Raw genomic sequence first — 18,517 nt, 5'->3', positions numbered from 1 at the left:
TTTTCCATATCTCTCTGCCTCGTCACATGCACAGCCTCCCCCATTATCAACAGTCTCCACAGAGTGGTACATTTGTTACAACTGATGAATTTACATTGTTGTTCGGTCCCTGAGTCCTGTCACTCTGTGACCTCAGGGACTGCAGCACGCCAGGCTTCCTGGTCCTTCACCTTCACCCAGAGCTTGCTCAAAGTCACGTCCACTGAGTCTGTGATGCCATCCAACCATCTCATCCTCTGTCGTCCCCTTGTCCTCCCGCCTTCAATCTTTCTCAGCATCAGGGTCCTTTCTAATGAGATCTAATGAAGAACCTGATCCGGTTCTTCGCATCAGCTGGCCAAATCATTGGAGCTTCAGCTTCAGCATCAATCCTTCTAAGGAATATTCAGGATTGATTTCCTTTAGGATTGACTGTTTTGATCTCCTTGCAGCCCAAGAGACTCTCAAGAGTCTTCTCCAACACCACAGTTCAAAAGTATCAGTTCTTCAGCGTTCACATTGACACATCATAATCATAATCACTTAAGGTCTGTGCTTTACGTTACAGTTCACTCTCCCTGTTGTACATTCTGCGGGATTGGACAAATGTGTAATGACATGTATCCACCATATAGTATCATATAGACTGGCTTCACCGGAGAAGGCGATGGCACCCCACTCCAGTACTCTTGCCTGGAAAATCCCATGGATGGAGGAGCCTGGTGGGCTGCAGTCCATGGGGTCGCTAGGAGTCGGACGCGACTGAGCGACTTCACTTTCACTTTCATGCACTGGAGAAGGAAACGGCAACCCACTCCAGTGTTCCTGCCTGGAGAATCCCAGGGACTGGGGAGCCTGGTGGGCTGCCGTCTATGGGGTCGCACAGAGTCAGACACGACTGAAGCAACTTAGCAGCAGACTGGCTTCATAGCGTTAAAAATCCTGTATGCTCTCTGCCCAGAGATTGGATTTAAAAGGGCGAGAAGAGAGGGAAAGGAAAAAACCGGTGCAATGCAGAGGCGCCAAGAAACTCCCAACCAAGTTCGTTTCTAAGTTCACATGCTCCAGCTGGCCCATCTCTCCAACTCAACTCTGGGCAGGTTCCTCCTCCTTTTGTTTAAGTGTCAAGCAAATGGGTTTCCTGTTGACACCGGAATATTGTGAAAGGGCAGGAAGAAGCCAGGCCACCTCCTCTTTCCCCCTTTCCCATCCCGTTTGTTTATTTTGTACCGGTCTGTTTGGGTGGCGAGGGTGCTCCCAGCTTGTGCGGCGGCTGGGCGGCTCTGCAGCCGGTAACCCCTCCCCGAGGAGGCGAGGCCCCGCCAGACCCCGCCCGATCCCGGCTCCGATCCGCGGGGCGGGGAAGGGAGCGGGAGAGCCGGAGCCCGGAGGAGGCCGCCGGGGCGCGCGAGGAGGCGGGGAAGCCGGCTCGGCCCGCGCCCGGCCGCACCCCCGCGGGCTGCAGGTGGAGCCGACGAAGCAGCCGCTTCCGACGCCGCCGCTCCCCGGGGGCGCCTCCCAGGCCCGAGGCTGCGGGCGCGGGGCGCCGGGGGCTGGCGGCCGGCGCGCGGGCCCGCGCGGCTAGTCCATGGCTGAGGGCCGGCGGCGGGAGGACGAGGACGACGAGCTGCGCGAGCGCCGCGAGCTCGGGGGCCCGCGCCGCGCCCGGGGCCGCGTGCTCTCCGGCCACCCGGCCGCAGGTGAGGGGCTCGGGCAGCGCGAGGGAGGGACGGGGGCGCCGGGGACCCGGGGCCGCGCACGCCCTGCTCCGGACACCGGCGGCTCCCTCGCCCGCCCGGAGGGGATCCGCACCTTCAACTCTCGGAGGCGAGCCGGAGGGAGAGTGGCTTTCCTTCAATTCCCATCCTCACTTTGGGGCCGAGCCCCAGGAAATTCAAGCTTATCTCTACCTGTTAGGGGCCCTGGAGCCGAAACTACATATTTTCCGTGCAGACTAAATCCAGGAGCTGCTGGCTTGGAACTTGTGGCTTCCTTATCTCTGGATGAGTCAGAGGCCGGTGAAGAATGCCCCCTCCCGATAGGTTTGCCAGGCTGTCGCAACCGAGTCTAAGCACGTGCTAATAGTCCAGTCGGGTTTGGGTTTCGGTGCCTGTTGAACTTCGGACCTGGGTCTGCCCTCCCAACCCCCAATCGCCCAAGTGCACCTAGTTTCTATAGGACTTGCTTTAGAGTGACTTGGTGACACCACCCCCGCCTCGCCCCTCCTCCTTCCCGCCCCGTCTCCCTCCTGCCCCCTCTCCCCAGTCCAGAATATAGCATTCCAAAAGGTGATGCATTTGGACCGAGAATCATTTCTGGTATATAACTACTTTTGTGATCTTGTTTTTGGGTGCACAAAGGCGGCACGGATCAATAGTTTGACGCAGAAGTGGAAGAGTGAGTAAGTGCACACCCACACCCCTTCACTTTCCGGGGGAGCTTTTCACTTAAACATAATATAATAGAGAGGAAATTCTTTGGTCTTTGGTTCCAACTGGATAAGCCAGTTATCTGAAAACAAGAGGGAAGAGATGACAATAAAAGGGAGATATAGGCGTGAGAAAGATTCCGATGTGCACATTCATTAAGGCCTCTTTAGAAAGTGGAATACACTGAGCATTCCAGTAAACCATGGAGAAATTTTTCTATATGTCTCCCTTAACCTCAAGGAAAGTTGGAGAATTGAAAGATCCTGAGTTTCTGGGGAACAAATGGAGGCTAGAAAATGGGATGAAAGGAAAGAGTTTGAGTGGAACGTGAAGAAATACTTGGTTTGATGCTCCTGGTAGGATCTTGAACCCTTAAAAATCATTCCTTTTGGAAGATGAGTCTTCTTATGTAGTCCAAATGTCAAATTCCATTTTTCCTTTTGGAAGTTTTTTCGAGGAAATCTAGATCCTTTGCTCTGGACTTCTTTCTAGCAATGAGTGTTACCGTCTAAATATTTGATACTTAGTGGGCTTATTAATGTCAATAAGATTTGAGGAGTAGAAACTGTAGGCAGTAAATGAACAATGAATTGATATGAGAAAAATTAGAAAAGTATGTTTTGTACAATGTAAATTACTGCATGTTATTAATGATTAATACATGTTATTAATAAATTACAAAAAGCATTTAAAAAATTAAAAAAATTTTAATTATTAATTTTTTAATTAAAAAAATCATCCTTTTGCTCATTATTCTTCCATCAAAATAAGGCATTTGACTAACCACACAAACACCAACCGTTTGGAAGATAACGTCTTGATAGTTTTGTTTAGTATAAACCCAGATCTAATGAAATACTGGGTGATTGCTGGATATGAGTAAATAATTGATGGGAGAATACAATGAAAAACTTCAGAGATATTTCTGTTTTCCACTGATTTAAGCATTCTTTGGACTCCTTTTATCTTCAGCAAAAAGCTCCACGTATGTTCTGTGAAGAGCCGTACCAAGGTCATCCTAGATATGATACAGGTATATGTTTATCATTTAGTTGCAGTGTATGTGTTTATTCCAAGGCCGGTGGGAATGGCATTTTGTAACTTGTTTTTGCCAGTTCTTTAATTTCCCAAGGCTACCAGGAGCTTTTCTAGCTTCCGTGATAATCTGTTGCTGTGAGGTGACATAGTGTTCTTTTTCACCCAGAAATTGGTGTTCGCAGTTTCTAACATTTTATACACCCTGCCTGGGTTCAGGGGTGAGGAACAGAGATATTATGGAGTGGCCAGAGGGTTAAACTGGCTATTTTAGCAGGCTTCTTTCTTTGGAGACACATGATTTAATAGTTTACATTTCTTTGCAAGCTGTGCTCCTCTTTCTCCTCGTTAGTTTCCGTGTGTTTTTCAGACTCCCTTGCATTCCTTACCAAGCTTGGGCATTTGTTAGTTACCTCTGTTCCCGGTGTTCTCTCTCCAAGGGAGAGAGTAGGAACTGACCTAGAGGCTTCATGTTTCTCCCCCCACCCCCCTTAATGTGAACCGTTTTTAAAGTCTTCATTGAATTTGTTAAAATATTGCTTCTGTTTTACGTTTTGGGTTTGGGGCTATGAACCGTGTGGGGTCTTAGCCCCCTGACCAGGGCTCTAACCCACACACGCTGCGTTGGAAGGTGAAGTCTTAACCACTGGGCAGCCAGGAGAGTCTCCCGCTTCCTCTTTCTACTCTTTCATGTTTCCTGTTCTCATCCCATCTCTCCTTCCTCCACCACCTCACAATCTAAGGATGTTTCCATTTTTCTTTGATCTCACAGAGCTTGACACCATAAACTTAGGGTGTATGGACTTGAGGGAGTCTGTGAATTCCTTCTCTCCCTGCTAACTATATAGGTGTGGTTGTGGAAGCGCCTTTTTTTTTTTTTTTTTTTTTAACTTTGCAATGTATATTCAGGAGAACCTGTAAATATAAAACCTGTAAATCATAAAGACTCCCATAGCCTGTGCCCAAGTATTATCATTTCCCGAAGCAAACTTTGGTCTCTCCTAGTCATGACGTCTTCCTTCCCCTTGAGGAACCACTTTTTTCCCTCTTCCTGTGCAGTTTTACCTATACATGTATGCATGCACATGAGCATATGCATATATATGTGCATCCCTATTCAGTATTATTTAATTTTACCTTACTAAGTATGATTTAGTTCGTTATTTGACAACTTCACATGCGTGAAATCATCCTGTGTATATTCTTTAGTGTCATGCTTTCTTCATTCCATGTTAAGTTTGTAAGGTGTATCCATAGTTACATGTAGCTGTAGTTTTTCTTTGCATTCATATGTCACATTTTTGCTTATTATTTTTTATTGATTGGCTGGAGTTTTCTACCTGCACAGGAGTCTCAGCTTCCATTGGTTGATGTTGCAGATTGTGCTTCCACTCTAGTTTATGTAAAAAATTTTTGTTCATGGTTTCTTTTGATGTAGAAATTCATAATTTTAGTGTAGGTAGATTTATGAATCTTTTTCTTTATAGTTAAGTGTCCCTCCTCTCCTCGCTGTCCTTCTTTGTTAAGAATGCTTTCTCTACCCCAAGGTCATGAAGATATTCTGTATCTTCTGTTTTGTCTACTAAAAGTTTTGTAGCTTTCTTTGGGGAGAGATGCCATAGCTTTCGTCAGAATCTCAAATGGGTCTGAGAACTCTGAGTGACTTGACAGCATTTTTATATTGTTTCTCCAAAAGGCGGCTGCTGCTGCTGCTGCTGCTGCTGCTAAGTCACTTCAGTCGTGTCCGACTCTGTGTGACCCCATAGACGGCAGCCCACCAGGCTCCCCCTGTCCCTGGGATTCTCCAGGCAAGAACACTGGACTGGGTTGCCATTTCCTTCTCCAGTGCATGAAAGTGAAAAGTGAAAGCGAAGTCGCTCCAAAGGGCAGGGAGTACAAAATTCTGAGGAGTGGTAGGCATTTAATTTTGTGTGCTCAGTTGTGTCTGACTCTTTGTGACCCTGTGGAGTGTAGCTGGCCAGCTCCTCTGTCCATAGGATTTCCCAGGCAGGAATACTGGAGTGGATTGCCATTTCCTCCTCCAGGGGATCTTTCTGACCTTGGGATTGAACCCATGTCTTATCTGTCTCCTGTATTGCAGGAGGATTCTTTACTGCTGGCATTTGATAGGGTTTAATAAATATTAAATAAATTTACTCTGTGTTTGATGTGATTATGGTAAATTCTGGAAGGACAGATATAATTTCTCCCATGTGTTCTGAGTAGAATAACTGATATTTTTAATATGAGGTCACGATTAAACTTCGTTGTGTTCTCTTCATCGTGTTCTCTATGAACTACTTCTTACAGGTTGTCTCCTGTGAGGGAGGTGTTATTTTCTCCATTTTATAATTAAAAAGATTGAGGCTCAGAAATATTTTAAAAATATTTAAGTGACTTGCCCAAGATCCCTCAAGCTGTAAATGGCAGGACGGGGACTTGAATCCAGGTCTTTTTGACCTGAAAATCTGTGTTTTTCCAAGCTATCCTGCTGGCTACTAATAAAAGTCAGTTGCTTTGAATGCTGCGCATGTTTATACCCGCATGATGTTGTTTGTTATATTTTAGAAATACTTTTTACATTTACCGGGTGCTTTTCTACTTAGGAAGGACTTCCACAGCCTCATGGAACTTGACTGTTACAACAGCCTGAGAAGGAAGAGGGTACATTTTTATTATTCCCATTTTAAAGATGAGTAAATTGAGACTCAGAACTGTTAAAAAAAACTGAATCTAATAATCTAAAAAGAACACAGCTAGATATATAGCTACAAATCAGTTACTCTATTGGGTGTTTCAAGTCATGAACCGTTGTTTATTTGACATGACAAATAAGCATTTGACATGTTTATTTATATGACAATGTGTTGGGTCATACGGCCCAGAGTGTGTGGCTCTGCCTAATAAGTTGTATCGTTTTGAAAACTACATGAATTCTTCTGGGCCACTAGCTTACAGTTTTTGTTATTAGATTTCCAAAGTTATCTGATTTATTTTGAGAAGGTTATTATAAATCTCACAGAAACTAGGGATATATGGACATGTTATTTAAAAATTCTCTACTCACCAAGTTCTTTAAGAAGATCTACTAGTTATCCTGTCAACAAAATGTATGCAAAATGTGTAGAAAATACAGGGAATACAAAGAAATATATAAAATAGGCTCCCTCCTTTTAAAGGACATGTCATAGAATTAGGGAAAATAAGACTAATATACTTTAAAGAAATAAGTAAGAAGATCAAGTAGTTCATGGTAACTATGAAATGGAGGTTAGCATAAGAGAATCAGACTATCTTAATTTATTTCTTGACTCAGCCTCTTACTGTGTAACCTTGAACAGGTTACCTAACCTGTCTGTGTGTGTCCATTCTTTACTTGTAAAATGGGAGTGTTAATAAAACCTATTGCATAGGGTTTGAGGATTAAGTGAATTAGTACATGTAATACCTTTAGAACACAGCTAGGCCCCATAATAAATACTGCCTATAATGTTGTTAGTGTTTATGTATAATTTTGTTATTGTTAAAATATCTAACACTTTATTGAGTCTGTATTTTTTCTTCATTTAGGAATAGTTGTGCAGTTTCAGGTTGGCAAAGAAAAAGGAGGTAAAACTGCATCTTCACCATTTCTAATCAAATGTATTTGCTTTGCTTTGGAATTCATGATTCTCTTTTTGAAATATCTCAATCTTACAAGACCATCAAAGATAGAGCCTAGTTCTTCATTTGACATTCCTTGCACCTTACAAGCTATTTTAATGTGGCTTGTCGTGATTTTTATTAATACCTTTTCTTCTTCATCACAAAAGAAAAGCTCTTTCTTGTGACATAATCATTGTGTTCAAAGTGATTTCAAACAAATAAAGGGAAGTCAATGACTCCACATCCTATTTTTAACCAGGGTGCATTCCTTCATTCTTTTTTTTTTTTTAATCTTTGCCACTGTTCATCCAAGGCTTCTATAACTTCACTGGCATGTTACATTCTGGGGGCAACTCTGTCTCCCCTCAGAACGTTTCACCTTTACATTCAGTGGTGTGTGTGTGCTAAGTTGTTTTAGTCGTGTTTGACTTTTTGCGACCCCATAGACTGTAGTCCACCAGGTTCCTCTGTCCCTGGGCTTCTCCAGACAAGAAGACTGGAGTGTGTTGCCATGCCCTCCTCCAGGGGATCTTCCCGACCCAGGGATCGATCCCACGTCTCTCACATCTCCTGCATTGACAGGAGGGTTCTTTACAACTAGTGCCACCTGGGAAGCCCTACATTCAATGGTACTTAGAGTCTAATCCTCTGTACACAGATCTCTGCTAGTTAGCTTTAGCCTCCAGCAACTTACAGCATCTTTCTGGGCCTTATTAATTGAAAGGATGAGGCTTCCAACTTTGCATTTTGTGATTCTAGGAGACGAGCAGAAAAAGAACTTCTAACTTGGTTTACAGAAGCGTGCCAGTGTGCAGGTTCACATCTAGGGGTGTTTCTCCAGGCTCCTTGTGAAGTAATTTGCTGATGAAGGAGAAGCCAAAGGTGCCAGGCTCAAGACATGCCTCACCTGGAGAAGGGCTGTCATGCTAGCTTACGAGTTGTCTTTCAAGATGGGCACTTCACTGATGGAGGGATGGTACTCTGCTTTATCAGTGGAAGCTGTGAGATGTGTTCTGGGGAGATTTATAATTCTCTTGTGTATATTCTGGGGGAATTTATAATACTGCACGATGCAAATGTTATTAAGTACAAGATGGAAATATATATCTAGCCACTTCAGAGTGTAGAGCAGGGTGATGGGAGGGAAGGAAGGAGGCCCGGCCCTCTCATTTGAAGGGAGGTTGAACGTCAGTTCTGTCCCTCAGCCTCTGTAGGTCTCACCTTTAGGGGCTCTAGGCTTGCCTTTGGGTGGGGATGGGTACATGGCTGGGGGGGGAGTGAACAGGCAATAAAGCATTTTTTCTTCTTTTTTTGCAAGCAGAACTTTATTAAATGGGCAACAGACAGTACACCCTTCAGACGTGAGAGCAGCCGACCCTGTAGGAGTGGCTGTTTTCTTTTTTTAAGTGAACTTTTCTTTTAGAATAGTTTTAGATTTACAGGAAAATTGTGAAGCTAGTACAGAAGGTTCCTGTCTCCCACACCCATATTTCCCCTTAATTAACATCTCCTTAATTTTGACCTAATTTATCCTTGCTTTGCATGGTCCCATTACGTGTAGTTGTCCTGTCTCTTCAGGCTCCTCTTGGCTGGGACAGTGTCTTAGATTTTCCTTGTTCCTGATGGCCTTGACTGTGTGAAGGAGTACTGGTCGGATATTTTGTAGAATGTCGCTCTTTGGGGATCTGATGTTCTCATGTTTAGACTGGAGTTTGGGGTGTTTGAGAGGTAAAATACTGTGTGTGTGTGTGTGTGTGTGTGTGCGCGTGTGTGCACACGTGCTCAGTCGTGTCCAACTCCACATCCCCATGGACTATAGCCCGCCAGGCTCCTCTGTCCATAGAATTTTCCAGGCAAGAATACTGGAGTTAACCATTTTCTACTCCAGGGAATCTTCCTGGACCAGGGATCAAACCTGAGTCTCTTGCATCTCCTGCATTGGCAGGCGGATTTTTTTTACCCCTGAGTCATCTGGGAAGCCCATGAAGTACCATATTAACCACATATTAAGGGTATAGTTTTTCTCTCTCTTTTTGAGTATAATTGCTTTCCAATGTTGTGAAAGCTTCTTAGGTACAACAAAGTGAATCGGCTCTATGTATACATATGTCCTCTCCCTCCTGGCCCGCCCTTCTACCACCACCGCCATCCCACCCAGCTAGGTCATCCCAGAGCACCCAGCTGCACTCCCTGTGCTGTACAGCAGCTTCTCACTGGCTATCTGTTTTACAGATGGTGATTATATAGGTCCAGGGAGGAGGAAATGGCAACCCACTCCAGTAGTCTTGGCTGGAGAATCCCAGGGACGGCGGGGCCTGGTGGGCTGCCGCCTATGGGGTCACACAGAGTCGGACACGACTGAAGCGACTCAGCAGCAGCAGCCGCAGCGCTGCTCTCCCTTTCCCCCTCCCCCTCCTCTCACTGTGTGCACCTGTCTGTCCTCTGTGTCTGCATCTCTATCCCTGCCGTGCAAATGGGTTCATCCGTACCGTTTCGCTGCTGCATTTGTTTTTCTTTTTCTCACTTCACTCTATATGACAGACTCTGAGTCCATCCACATCACTACAAATGACCCAATTTCATTCCTTGTTGTGGTTGTGTAATATTCCATTGTATATTTGCACCACATTTTCTTTATCCATTCATCTGTCCTGGGACATCTAGGTTGCTTCCATGTTCTGGCTATTGTAAATAGTCCTGCAGTGAACATTGGCGGGTATATGTGTCTTTTCCATTTATGGCTTCCTCAGGGTATATGCCCAGTAGTGGGATTGCTGGGTCATATGGGAGTTCTATTTTTAGTTTTTCTAAGGAACCTCCATACTGTTCTGCATAATGGCTGTATCAGTCTACATTCCTACAAGAGGGTCCCCTTTTCTCCACACTTAGGGTATGAATTAACATCCCTTATTACTGTGGGTGTTGACCTTGATCACCTACCTGAGGGAGTGTCTGTCAGTTTCTCTGCCCCAGGGTCACTACCCACTGCATTCAGACCACAGGAACTAAAGGAAGTCACTAAGCAGGCCACACTTAGAGTGAGAGTTTCGTTTCACCTCCTCAGGGGTAGATTATCTCCATAAGTTTTGTAGAATTCTGCACGGGAGGTATCATTCTTTTTTAGTTTCTTTGGGCTGTCCAAAATCTCCACTGGGACTGTGTTCAGACCTTGCCTTTTGGGGAATGTGAGCTCAATTCCTCCACCCTAGCTCTGTCCAGAAAATCTCATGTGTCCTGATGTCTGGCACACACTTTCATAATTGGAAAAGAAAGACATGGAATGCATACCCAGCTTGAGGTAGCCTATGATTAAAACTCCTTCACACTAGTGTATCCACAGGTGCCAAGCACTAATATGAATTCCTTTCCAGTTTTGGAAATGGAGAGGAAGTTAGAGTATGAGAGGAATTTGGAAAAGCCCTGGAGTAGGATAACCAAACAACGAGTTAATATTTATCGTGCGGCTTCCAGGTGGTCTTCTAATTGTCTTAAGTGTGTTTTTTTCCCTTCGTCCTCACACCAATCCTATGAGATAGGTGTGATGAGTCCCTTCATTGTGGCAGATGAGAAACTGAAGGGGCTGTTTACCTCGAAGGGCAAATAATCTACTCCAGGTCACACAGCTAGAAAGCAATGGAGTAGGATTCTGTGCAGATTCCTAGTTGCCTCCCTAGTATTCGTTCCCCCCTTCCTTAGTCAGTGGAACCCTGTATGACGGACTGTGGCAGAGTACCCACCTATGAAACTGCTTCCCCCAGCCTGCTAAGGAGATGCAAGTAGAAGTTGTTGAGTGGGGCTTCTAGGAAAATTCTCTAAAGGGGACTCAAGTGTACAGAATATCCTTTTGCCCATATCCCCTTCCATCTCCCTCCTACCAGGATCAAGGGTGTGTGTGGTTCAGCAGCCATCCTGAGTCATGAGGTCACCTTGAGGATGGAAGCCACACGCTGAGAACAGTGGGGCGGAAAAATACATGGACTCTCAGTTCCCGATGTTAATAAAGCCATCCTGTGAGCTTTTGATTGCCTGCTTCTCCTTTATTTAAGAAAAACTGTCCTATTTAAGCCTCTGTGGCCGTGCATGTGTTTACGTCGCTCAGTTGTGTCTGACTCGTTGCCATCCCAGAGACTGGAGCTCGCCAGGCTCCTCTGTCCATGGGATTCTCCAGGCAAGAACACTGGAGTGCGTTGCCATTTCCTATTCTAGGGGATCTTCCTGACCCAGGGATTGAAGCCATGTCTCTTTCGTCTCCTGCATCGACAGGTGGATTCTTTACCACTGGCACCACCTGGGAAACAATTGTTATCTTAGGTCTTTATAATTAGCTGCTGCTGCTAAGTCGCTTCAGTCGTGTCCGACTCTGTGCGACCCCAGAGACAACAGCCCATCAGGCTCCCCCATCCCTGGGATTCTCCAGGCAAGAACACTGGAGTGGGTTGCCATTATAATTAGCAGCTGAATCCAATTCCTGGCTGATAAAACTTCTGACTTGATCTTGTTCCTCCCTCCTTATCACCAGGCTAATTTTGTTTCCACGAGGTTACCTTAGGATGCCTAGGTTCTTGCTGCTATTTTGTGCTTTATTATAATGTGACCTTGGACAAATAACTTAGATGTCTCTCCCTTTTGCATCTTTTGAATGGGAATTATTTATTCTCTAACTGCTCTACAAGTTTACTGTGGGAAAAATGCCTGTAAATGTCAGGTTTTCATGTGTCATGTACATTTCTTGAAGAGGGTCACGGTCATCCTTGTTTAGTGGGATTGAAAAGGAAACCTCTAGAATCTGAAAACAGTTTTCTGATTCTGTCATTTTGCCAAGAGCCATGTTTAATACTTCTCAGGGCACAAACAAACAGAAGCTGTGACGGGAGGTGGTTTTGTCCCTCCGCTGCACAGGAGCAGATTCGCAGTGGCATCACTGATGAGCCTGTAGCTCATGCCAGGGCTGCTGCTTAAGATTCAGAGTTTGTGTCCAATATGGCTGCCTTCATCATGCTGGAGTGTTGTTTCCTGAAGATACATTAATCAAGGAATCGCTGTACTGGAAGAAAGCTAAATGCTTTTTCTTTGAGAGCCGGCCAAGAACAAGGGGCACGGAAGAAAACGTTTGCACGACACATGGAGAGTTCTTTTTGCTGGCAATAAATATCCCCATTTCCAAAGAGTCCTCTGAAACTAGTACAGAGGTGTTCACAAAAATCTGGAAGGCCCCTCACTCAGCTTGGGGCTGCCCAGGTAAAAGATCCTTTTTTGCCTTGTCACCACACTCCTTGTGTCTTTACTGCCTCAGGAGGAGTGTCCCTCAACACACTATCTCCATGGAGATAACAAGTTATCTGGTCGATTCGTGTTACTCAGTTGAGGTATAACTTGCCAGTGGAAGGTGTGGTTTGTAAGTGAAATTCATTTGGAATAAGGAGTGGTAGTTCAAGTTTTAAAATGTGCAGACTTATATTTGAGTATTCCTCTTAATTAGAGGCTTAGTAATGGGAAGTGCCTAATATCACAAACATTTTATCTTTTATGCTGATCTAATCCTGTTTCTCCTTTCTTCTTGAGGTATTCAACTTGAAAACGTGGTATGGTATTTCTTACACTTCTGTAGCAATGCTTTAAACAGTGCTTCTCAAACTTTAATATGCCTACAAATCCCCTGGAGATCTTGTAAAACTGCCGATCTTGATTTCATAGGTTTGGGGTGGAGCCTGGGATTCTGCCTTTCTAACAGACTGTAGATGCTGCTGCTGCTAGTGGTGCCTGAGTTACACTTTGAGTAACAAGGCCCTCGGTTACTTCTGCTTCAGTACTGGGATTCTCAGTGTTGACTGGGCATCGGAATTAACTGAGGAGTTTTCTACAAGATGTGTGCTCACCCTACACTCAGATTTCCTGATTAAGTACTTTTGGGATCGCTGGGGAGCTGGAGTTTTAGAGTTCTATGTGAGGTGAGACTCACTGGCTTCATCTCCTATTTAAAAATGTGATGTTGAGTGGTTTCACTGTGCATGCTTGGAATTTGAACTGTAATTTTTTGAACATGTATTTATTATTATTTTTTTAAGTAATAAATTTAATTAACTGGTTTATGATTTTGGCTGTGCTGGGCCTTCTTTGCTGCACGCGGTTCTCTCTGATTGTGGCGAGCAGGGGCGACTTCCTAGTCGCCGTGCTTGGACTTCTCATTGCAGTGGCTTCCTTGTTCTGGAGCACAAGCTCTGGGGTGTGCGGGCTTCCATAGTTTGGGCACGTGGGCTTAGCAGTTGCAGTTGTTGGGTTCTAGAGCACAGGCTCAGTAGTTGTGGCACGTGGGCTTCTGTTGCCCCACGAAATGTGGGATTTTCCCAGACCAGGGATCCAACCAGTCCCCTCAATTGCAACATGGGTTTTTAACCCCTGGACCACCAGGGAAGCCCTGAACTGTAATTTAAAACAAAAATTTATTTGTTTAGTTGTGGCATGTGAACTCTTAGTTTGGATCTGTGGATCTAATTCCCTGACCAGGGATTGAACCCGGGCCCCCTGCCTGGAGTCTTAGCCAATGGAGCACCAAGGAAGTCCCTGTAATGTGTTTCCATCATAAGTAATTTATGTTGTGCTGCCTTTCAGTCAAACAATAAGTGGAATCTACCATGCGTTTTATACATGGACTATGTACAGTCCCTGTGTTTCCATGGTGCTTCCCTGGTGACTCAGATGGTAAAGAATCTGCCTGTAATGCAGGAGATCTGGGTTCAGTCCCTGGGTCAGAAAGATCCCCTGGAGAAGGGAATGGCTACCTACTCCAGTATTCTTGCCTGGAGAATTCTATTGACAGAGGAGCCTGGCAGACTACAGTCCATGGGGTCACAAAGAGTCAGGTGCAACTGAGTGACTAACACTTTGTGTTATCCATAGCTTAAGAAGACTCCTGGAAAAGGCAATGGCAACCCACTCCAGTACTCTTGCCTGGAAAATCCCATGGGTGGAGGAGCCTGGTGGGCTGCAGTCCATGGGGTCGCTAGGAGTTGGACACGACTGAGTGACTTCACTTTCACTTTTCCCTTTCATGCATCGGAGAAGGAAATGGCAACCCACTCCGGTACTCTTGCCTGGAGAATCCCAGGGACGGGGGAGCCTGGTGGGCTGCCATCTCTGGGGTCGCACAGAGTCGGACACAACTGAAGTGACTTAGCAGTAAGGGCCTATCGTTGAAGTAACTGGAAAGTAATGTGTGTGATAGTTATGTCCTTTCAGATTGTAAGAAATAGTGGCCTGTTCTGCTAACATCAGTTGACGGGAGGCTTATTATAAGGATATACCAGTAAGTTGGAAGATAAAGGAAGTAGTATCAGAAGTCATTTGGAAATATAGCAAATAGTTCATTTGGAAATATAGCAAAAAGTTATTTGGAAACACAGCAAATAGTTTCCCCAGAGAACATTCCTTTGTAAGTTGGGAAGATTGTTATTCCTTATGTTTCTGTCACCACTGTCATCATTTTGGTGACTCAGTTTACCTCTGTCTCCTTCCATAGCTCTGCTAAGTCGCTTCAGTCGTGTCTGACTCTGTGCGACCCCATAGACGGCAGCCCACCAGGCTCCCCCGTCCCTGGGATTCTCCAGGCAAGAACACTGGAGTGGGTTGCCATTTCCTTCTCCAATGCATGAAAGTGAAAAGTGAAAGTGAAGTCGCTCAGTCCTATCCAACTCGTAGCGACCCCATATACGGCAGCCCACCAGGCTCCCCCGTCCCTGGGAGTCTCCAGGCAAGAACACTGGAGTGGGTTGCCATTTCCTTCTCCAATGCATGAAAGGAAAAGGGAAAGTGAAGTCACTCAGTCGTGTCTGACTCTTAGCGACTCCATGGACTGCAGCCTTCCAGGCTCCTCCGTCCATGAGATTTTCCAGGCAAGAGTATTGGAGTGGGGTGCCATTGCCTTCTCCATCCATAGCTCTAAACTTACTGAATAAATGACTTGTTTTTCTTGTAGTCAGCCTCCCCAAGGAAGAGCCTCTAAGTAGGTTGTCCAGCAAGGGTCCTGCACAGAGTGTGCCATTGGGGCAGAAGCTAATGACAAACTACAGATAGCTACTTTTAAGGAGGAGGATGGTAGGGTCTTGTGGTACTCATCTGGCCACCTGCATGTGAGAATTGAGAATGGCCTCCAGCTGCTTCTGTTGTAACAGCACAGTGAGTTCAGCCCTTAGCACGGCAGCTACTGCTGCCCGTTACCACTTGGTGCCCTGTTACCAGGCAGTGAGTCCTGTTCCGCCATTGGTGAGTGCCTCACCGGGCCCCGCCCACCAGCACCCAACTGTCAGGGAGCCCCCGGTAGGGTCCTGCTCCGCCATTGCAAAGCACAGCAACTACTTCTGCCCCATTACTCCTTGGCGCCCTGTTACCCGGCAGTGAGTCCTGCTCCGCCATTGGTGAGTGCCTCACCCGGCCCCGCCCACAGGCACCCAACTGTCAGGGAGCCCCCGGTAGGGTCCTGCTCCACCATTGCACAGCACAGCAGCGGGTCCTGCCTACAAGCAGCTACGGTTAGTGAGGGGAGTTAGACAACGGTGGAGTGGTGGTGGTGAGGTGGAGAGTGAGGTGAGAGACGGATCCTGGCCTTCTCCCTGAGGCCCTCCATCTGACCCGGCCGTGGGCCAGCGGGTGAGCGGGGGTCCAGAATGGGCTTAGCACTGTGTCCCGCAGGGCTCAGAGCCCTCACCGCGGCCACCAACTCGGCTCGGCCCAGGCCTCGAGGCAGCGGTGAGCGTCTCCACTACCCGTGTCTCCGCGACCTAAAAGCACTGGCAGTTTGCCTGGGTCACAATCTGAGGGACCTGTTTTTGGAACCTTAGGGCTAGTAGGTTGGGCGCCTGGCTACCTCAGAGATGAAAGCTTTCAGTGACTTTGGAGTTCTTAGGGCTTGAGCCACCCATCTTCTCGTGTGAACCTTCCTCTGTTCCAGACTCCAATGTTTTAGTGTTATTTGGCCTCACTGTGTTGGACACTTGGACTTGCATTGTTCGGTATCATTGTCAGATGAGACTTTGGGCTTGGGGTGCATTCTGAGGTTAGTTATGAGGGTGAGAAGGTAAAACCGGTAGATTCCATGCATGACCAGAACACCCTTTCGTTGTTGAGTAGCATGGGGAAAGATGTATTTTGTTCATTGTTACAGCCTCATAAACCACAAGGGTGCCTGGCACACATGTTCAATGCATAGCTGTCAAATAGAACACAAATAGAAAATGTTTTTAACGATTTAAAGTTGACTTTATTGTTCATTTGATTACATTTTATTCTAACCCGGATCCTTGTGTACACTGCAATGGTGAGGGAATTTCTACTCTAAGAGTGTCTCACTGAAACAGCATGCTCCAAGACCGCAAGAAGTTTTCTTATTGCGTTTTCAGTAGTGATGAGGATATGTTTGCCACTTGGTGTTATCAGTACGGCTGGCGCCAGGCTCTGGGCTGAGGCGGGCAGCAAGTGGATACGAAGCTCAGCGATCAGGGTCCTTCCTGGCGGCCTCCCTCGAGGGCCCCCCTCCCGCCCCAAAGCGCTGCCACCCGGGGTCCCAGTCACCTCTGCTCTGAGATGTCGAGTGTGGATTTGGATGTTTGGCCAAGGAACGGAGGCCGCTTTTCAGATAAAGAGGGAGACACTGGGAAGATGGGAGTCGCTGTTACTTACAGCAGCTCAGTTCAGTTCAGTTGCTCAGTTGTGTCCAACTATTTGTGACCCCATGGACTGCAGCATGCCAGGCCTGTCCATCACCAACTACCAGAGTTTACTCAAACTCATGTCCATCGAGTCAGTGATGCCATCCAGCCATCTCATCCTCTGTCGTCCCCTTCTCCTCCTGCCCCCAAAACCTCCCAGCATCAGAGTCTTTTCCAATGAGTCAACTCTTCGCATGAGGTGGCCAAAGTACTGGAGTTTCGGCTTTAGCATCATTTCTTCCAAAGAACACCCAGGACTGATCTCCTTTAGAATGGACTGGTTGGATTTCCTTGCAGTCCAAGGGACTGTCAAGAATCTTCTCCAACACCACAGTTCAAAAGCATCAATTCTTCAGCGCTCAGCTTTCTTCACAGTCCAACTCTTACATCCATACTGGAAGAAGCACAAGCTGGAATCAAGATTGCCGGGAGAAATATCAATGACCTCAGATATGCAGATGACACCACCCTTATGGCAGAAAGTGAAGAGGAACTAAAAAGCCTCTTGATGAAAGTGAAAGAGGAGAGTGAAAAAGTTGGCTTAAAGCTCAACATTCAGAAAATGAAGATCATGGCATCTGGTCCCATCATTTCATGGGAAATAGATGGGGAAACAGTGTCAGACTTTGTTTTTTTGCGCTCCAAAATCACTGCAGATGGTGACTGCAGCCATGAAATTAAAAGACGCTTACTCTTTGGAAGGAAACTTACAGCAGCTGCTGCCTCTTAGAAAGCTCCAAACCGCTTATCCGTGGAATGGGAGGCGGGTGGATGTTAAGGATGTTCCTGAGGAGGGACGGACCAGCTGATGATGGATGGGATGTAGGCAGCGCAGCGAGGGCCAAGTCCAAGGATGGTGACCTGTCCTGACTCGGGAAAAGAAGCTTCCGATTGACACCTTCCCCTGGAGAGGGGAAATGATACACAAGGTTGAACAGTAAATCTTAATTAGAGCCTGTTTGCTCTTCCTGTTAAGCAGTGTGAAGAGTATTCATGTAGCACTCGGAACAAGCCTTTCAGTAGCTCCTTGAGCACATGAATTGTGTAAACCTTGAGGAACGTAATTTGGTACTGATCACCTCATAGGTTTCCGACGAATGTTTAATAAAGGTAATGAAAAATTAACGGTTTTAAGTGCAATAGTCTTTAATTCTTTGCTTTATTCATTGAAAATGAGATTTCTTGTAAGTAGGTTTTTAAAAGTACCAACTTTTTAGCATGTCTGAACAAAACATTTTATTGATCAATCAGTAACTAATTTTGTGTGTAAAGTATGCCAGGAACTCCTGTTAACTAACACAGAAAGTTAGGTTTTGTTTTCAAGATGAGAACAATGAGGCAGAGAGAAGTAGAGCTGGAATTTGAACCCCTGCAGTCTCTTTTTCTCCTTTAATTTTTAAATTTACATACATAAACTTACACATATAGTGTTGACTTCTTTTGGGTGCATATTTTTGTGAGCTTTAATAAAGGTATTTATTCATGTAATCACCTCCATAGTCAGAATACAGATGCTTCATCACCTTGAAACTCCTGTGCTTCCTGTTGTAGTCAAATCTTCCCTATACCCTGCAACTCCTGATCTGTTCCATGTCTTTGTAATTTTGCCTTTTAATGGAATCATTTCTTCCTGCACAGTGTGGAGATTCATTCATGTTGTTCCATGTGTCAGTAGTTTGTTCCATTTTGCTGCTATTCAGTATTCAGTATTCTATGAATGCACCACAG

At 45.7% G+C, this 18,517-nt stretch overlaps 1 protein-coding gene across 2 annotated transcripts in view; it reads left to right on the top strand.

The window, feature by feature from the left end:
* The first annotated feature begins 1,608 nt into the window (after positions 1-1,608).
* Positions 1,609-18,517, top strand: part of SH3D19 (SH3 domain containing 19) — a 209,126-nt gene continuing 192,217 nt past the window's right edge. For both annotated transcript variants that reach the window (XM_027513430.1, XM_027513429.1), the window contains exon 1: positions 1,609-1,679. The gene's annotated coding sequence lies outside the window, so the exon portion shown is untranslated. The remainder of the gene's footprint in view (positions 1,680-18,517) is intronic.

The sequence above is a fragment of the Bos indicus x Bos taurus genome, chromosome 17 (genome assembly GCF_003369695.1).
Source record: "Bos indicus x Bos taurus breed Angus x Brahman F1 hybrid chromosome 17, Bos_hybrid_MaternalHap_v2.0, whole genome shotgun sequence".
In the NCBI taxonomy this organism is placed as follows: domain Eukaryota; kingdom Metazoa; phylum Chordata; class Mammalia; order Artiodactyla; family Bovidae; genus Bos; species Bos indicus x Bos taurus.
This window is presented reverse-complemented; position numbering and strand designations above follow the sequence as displayed.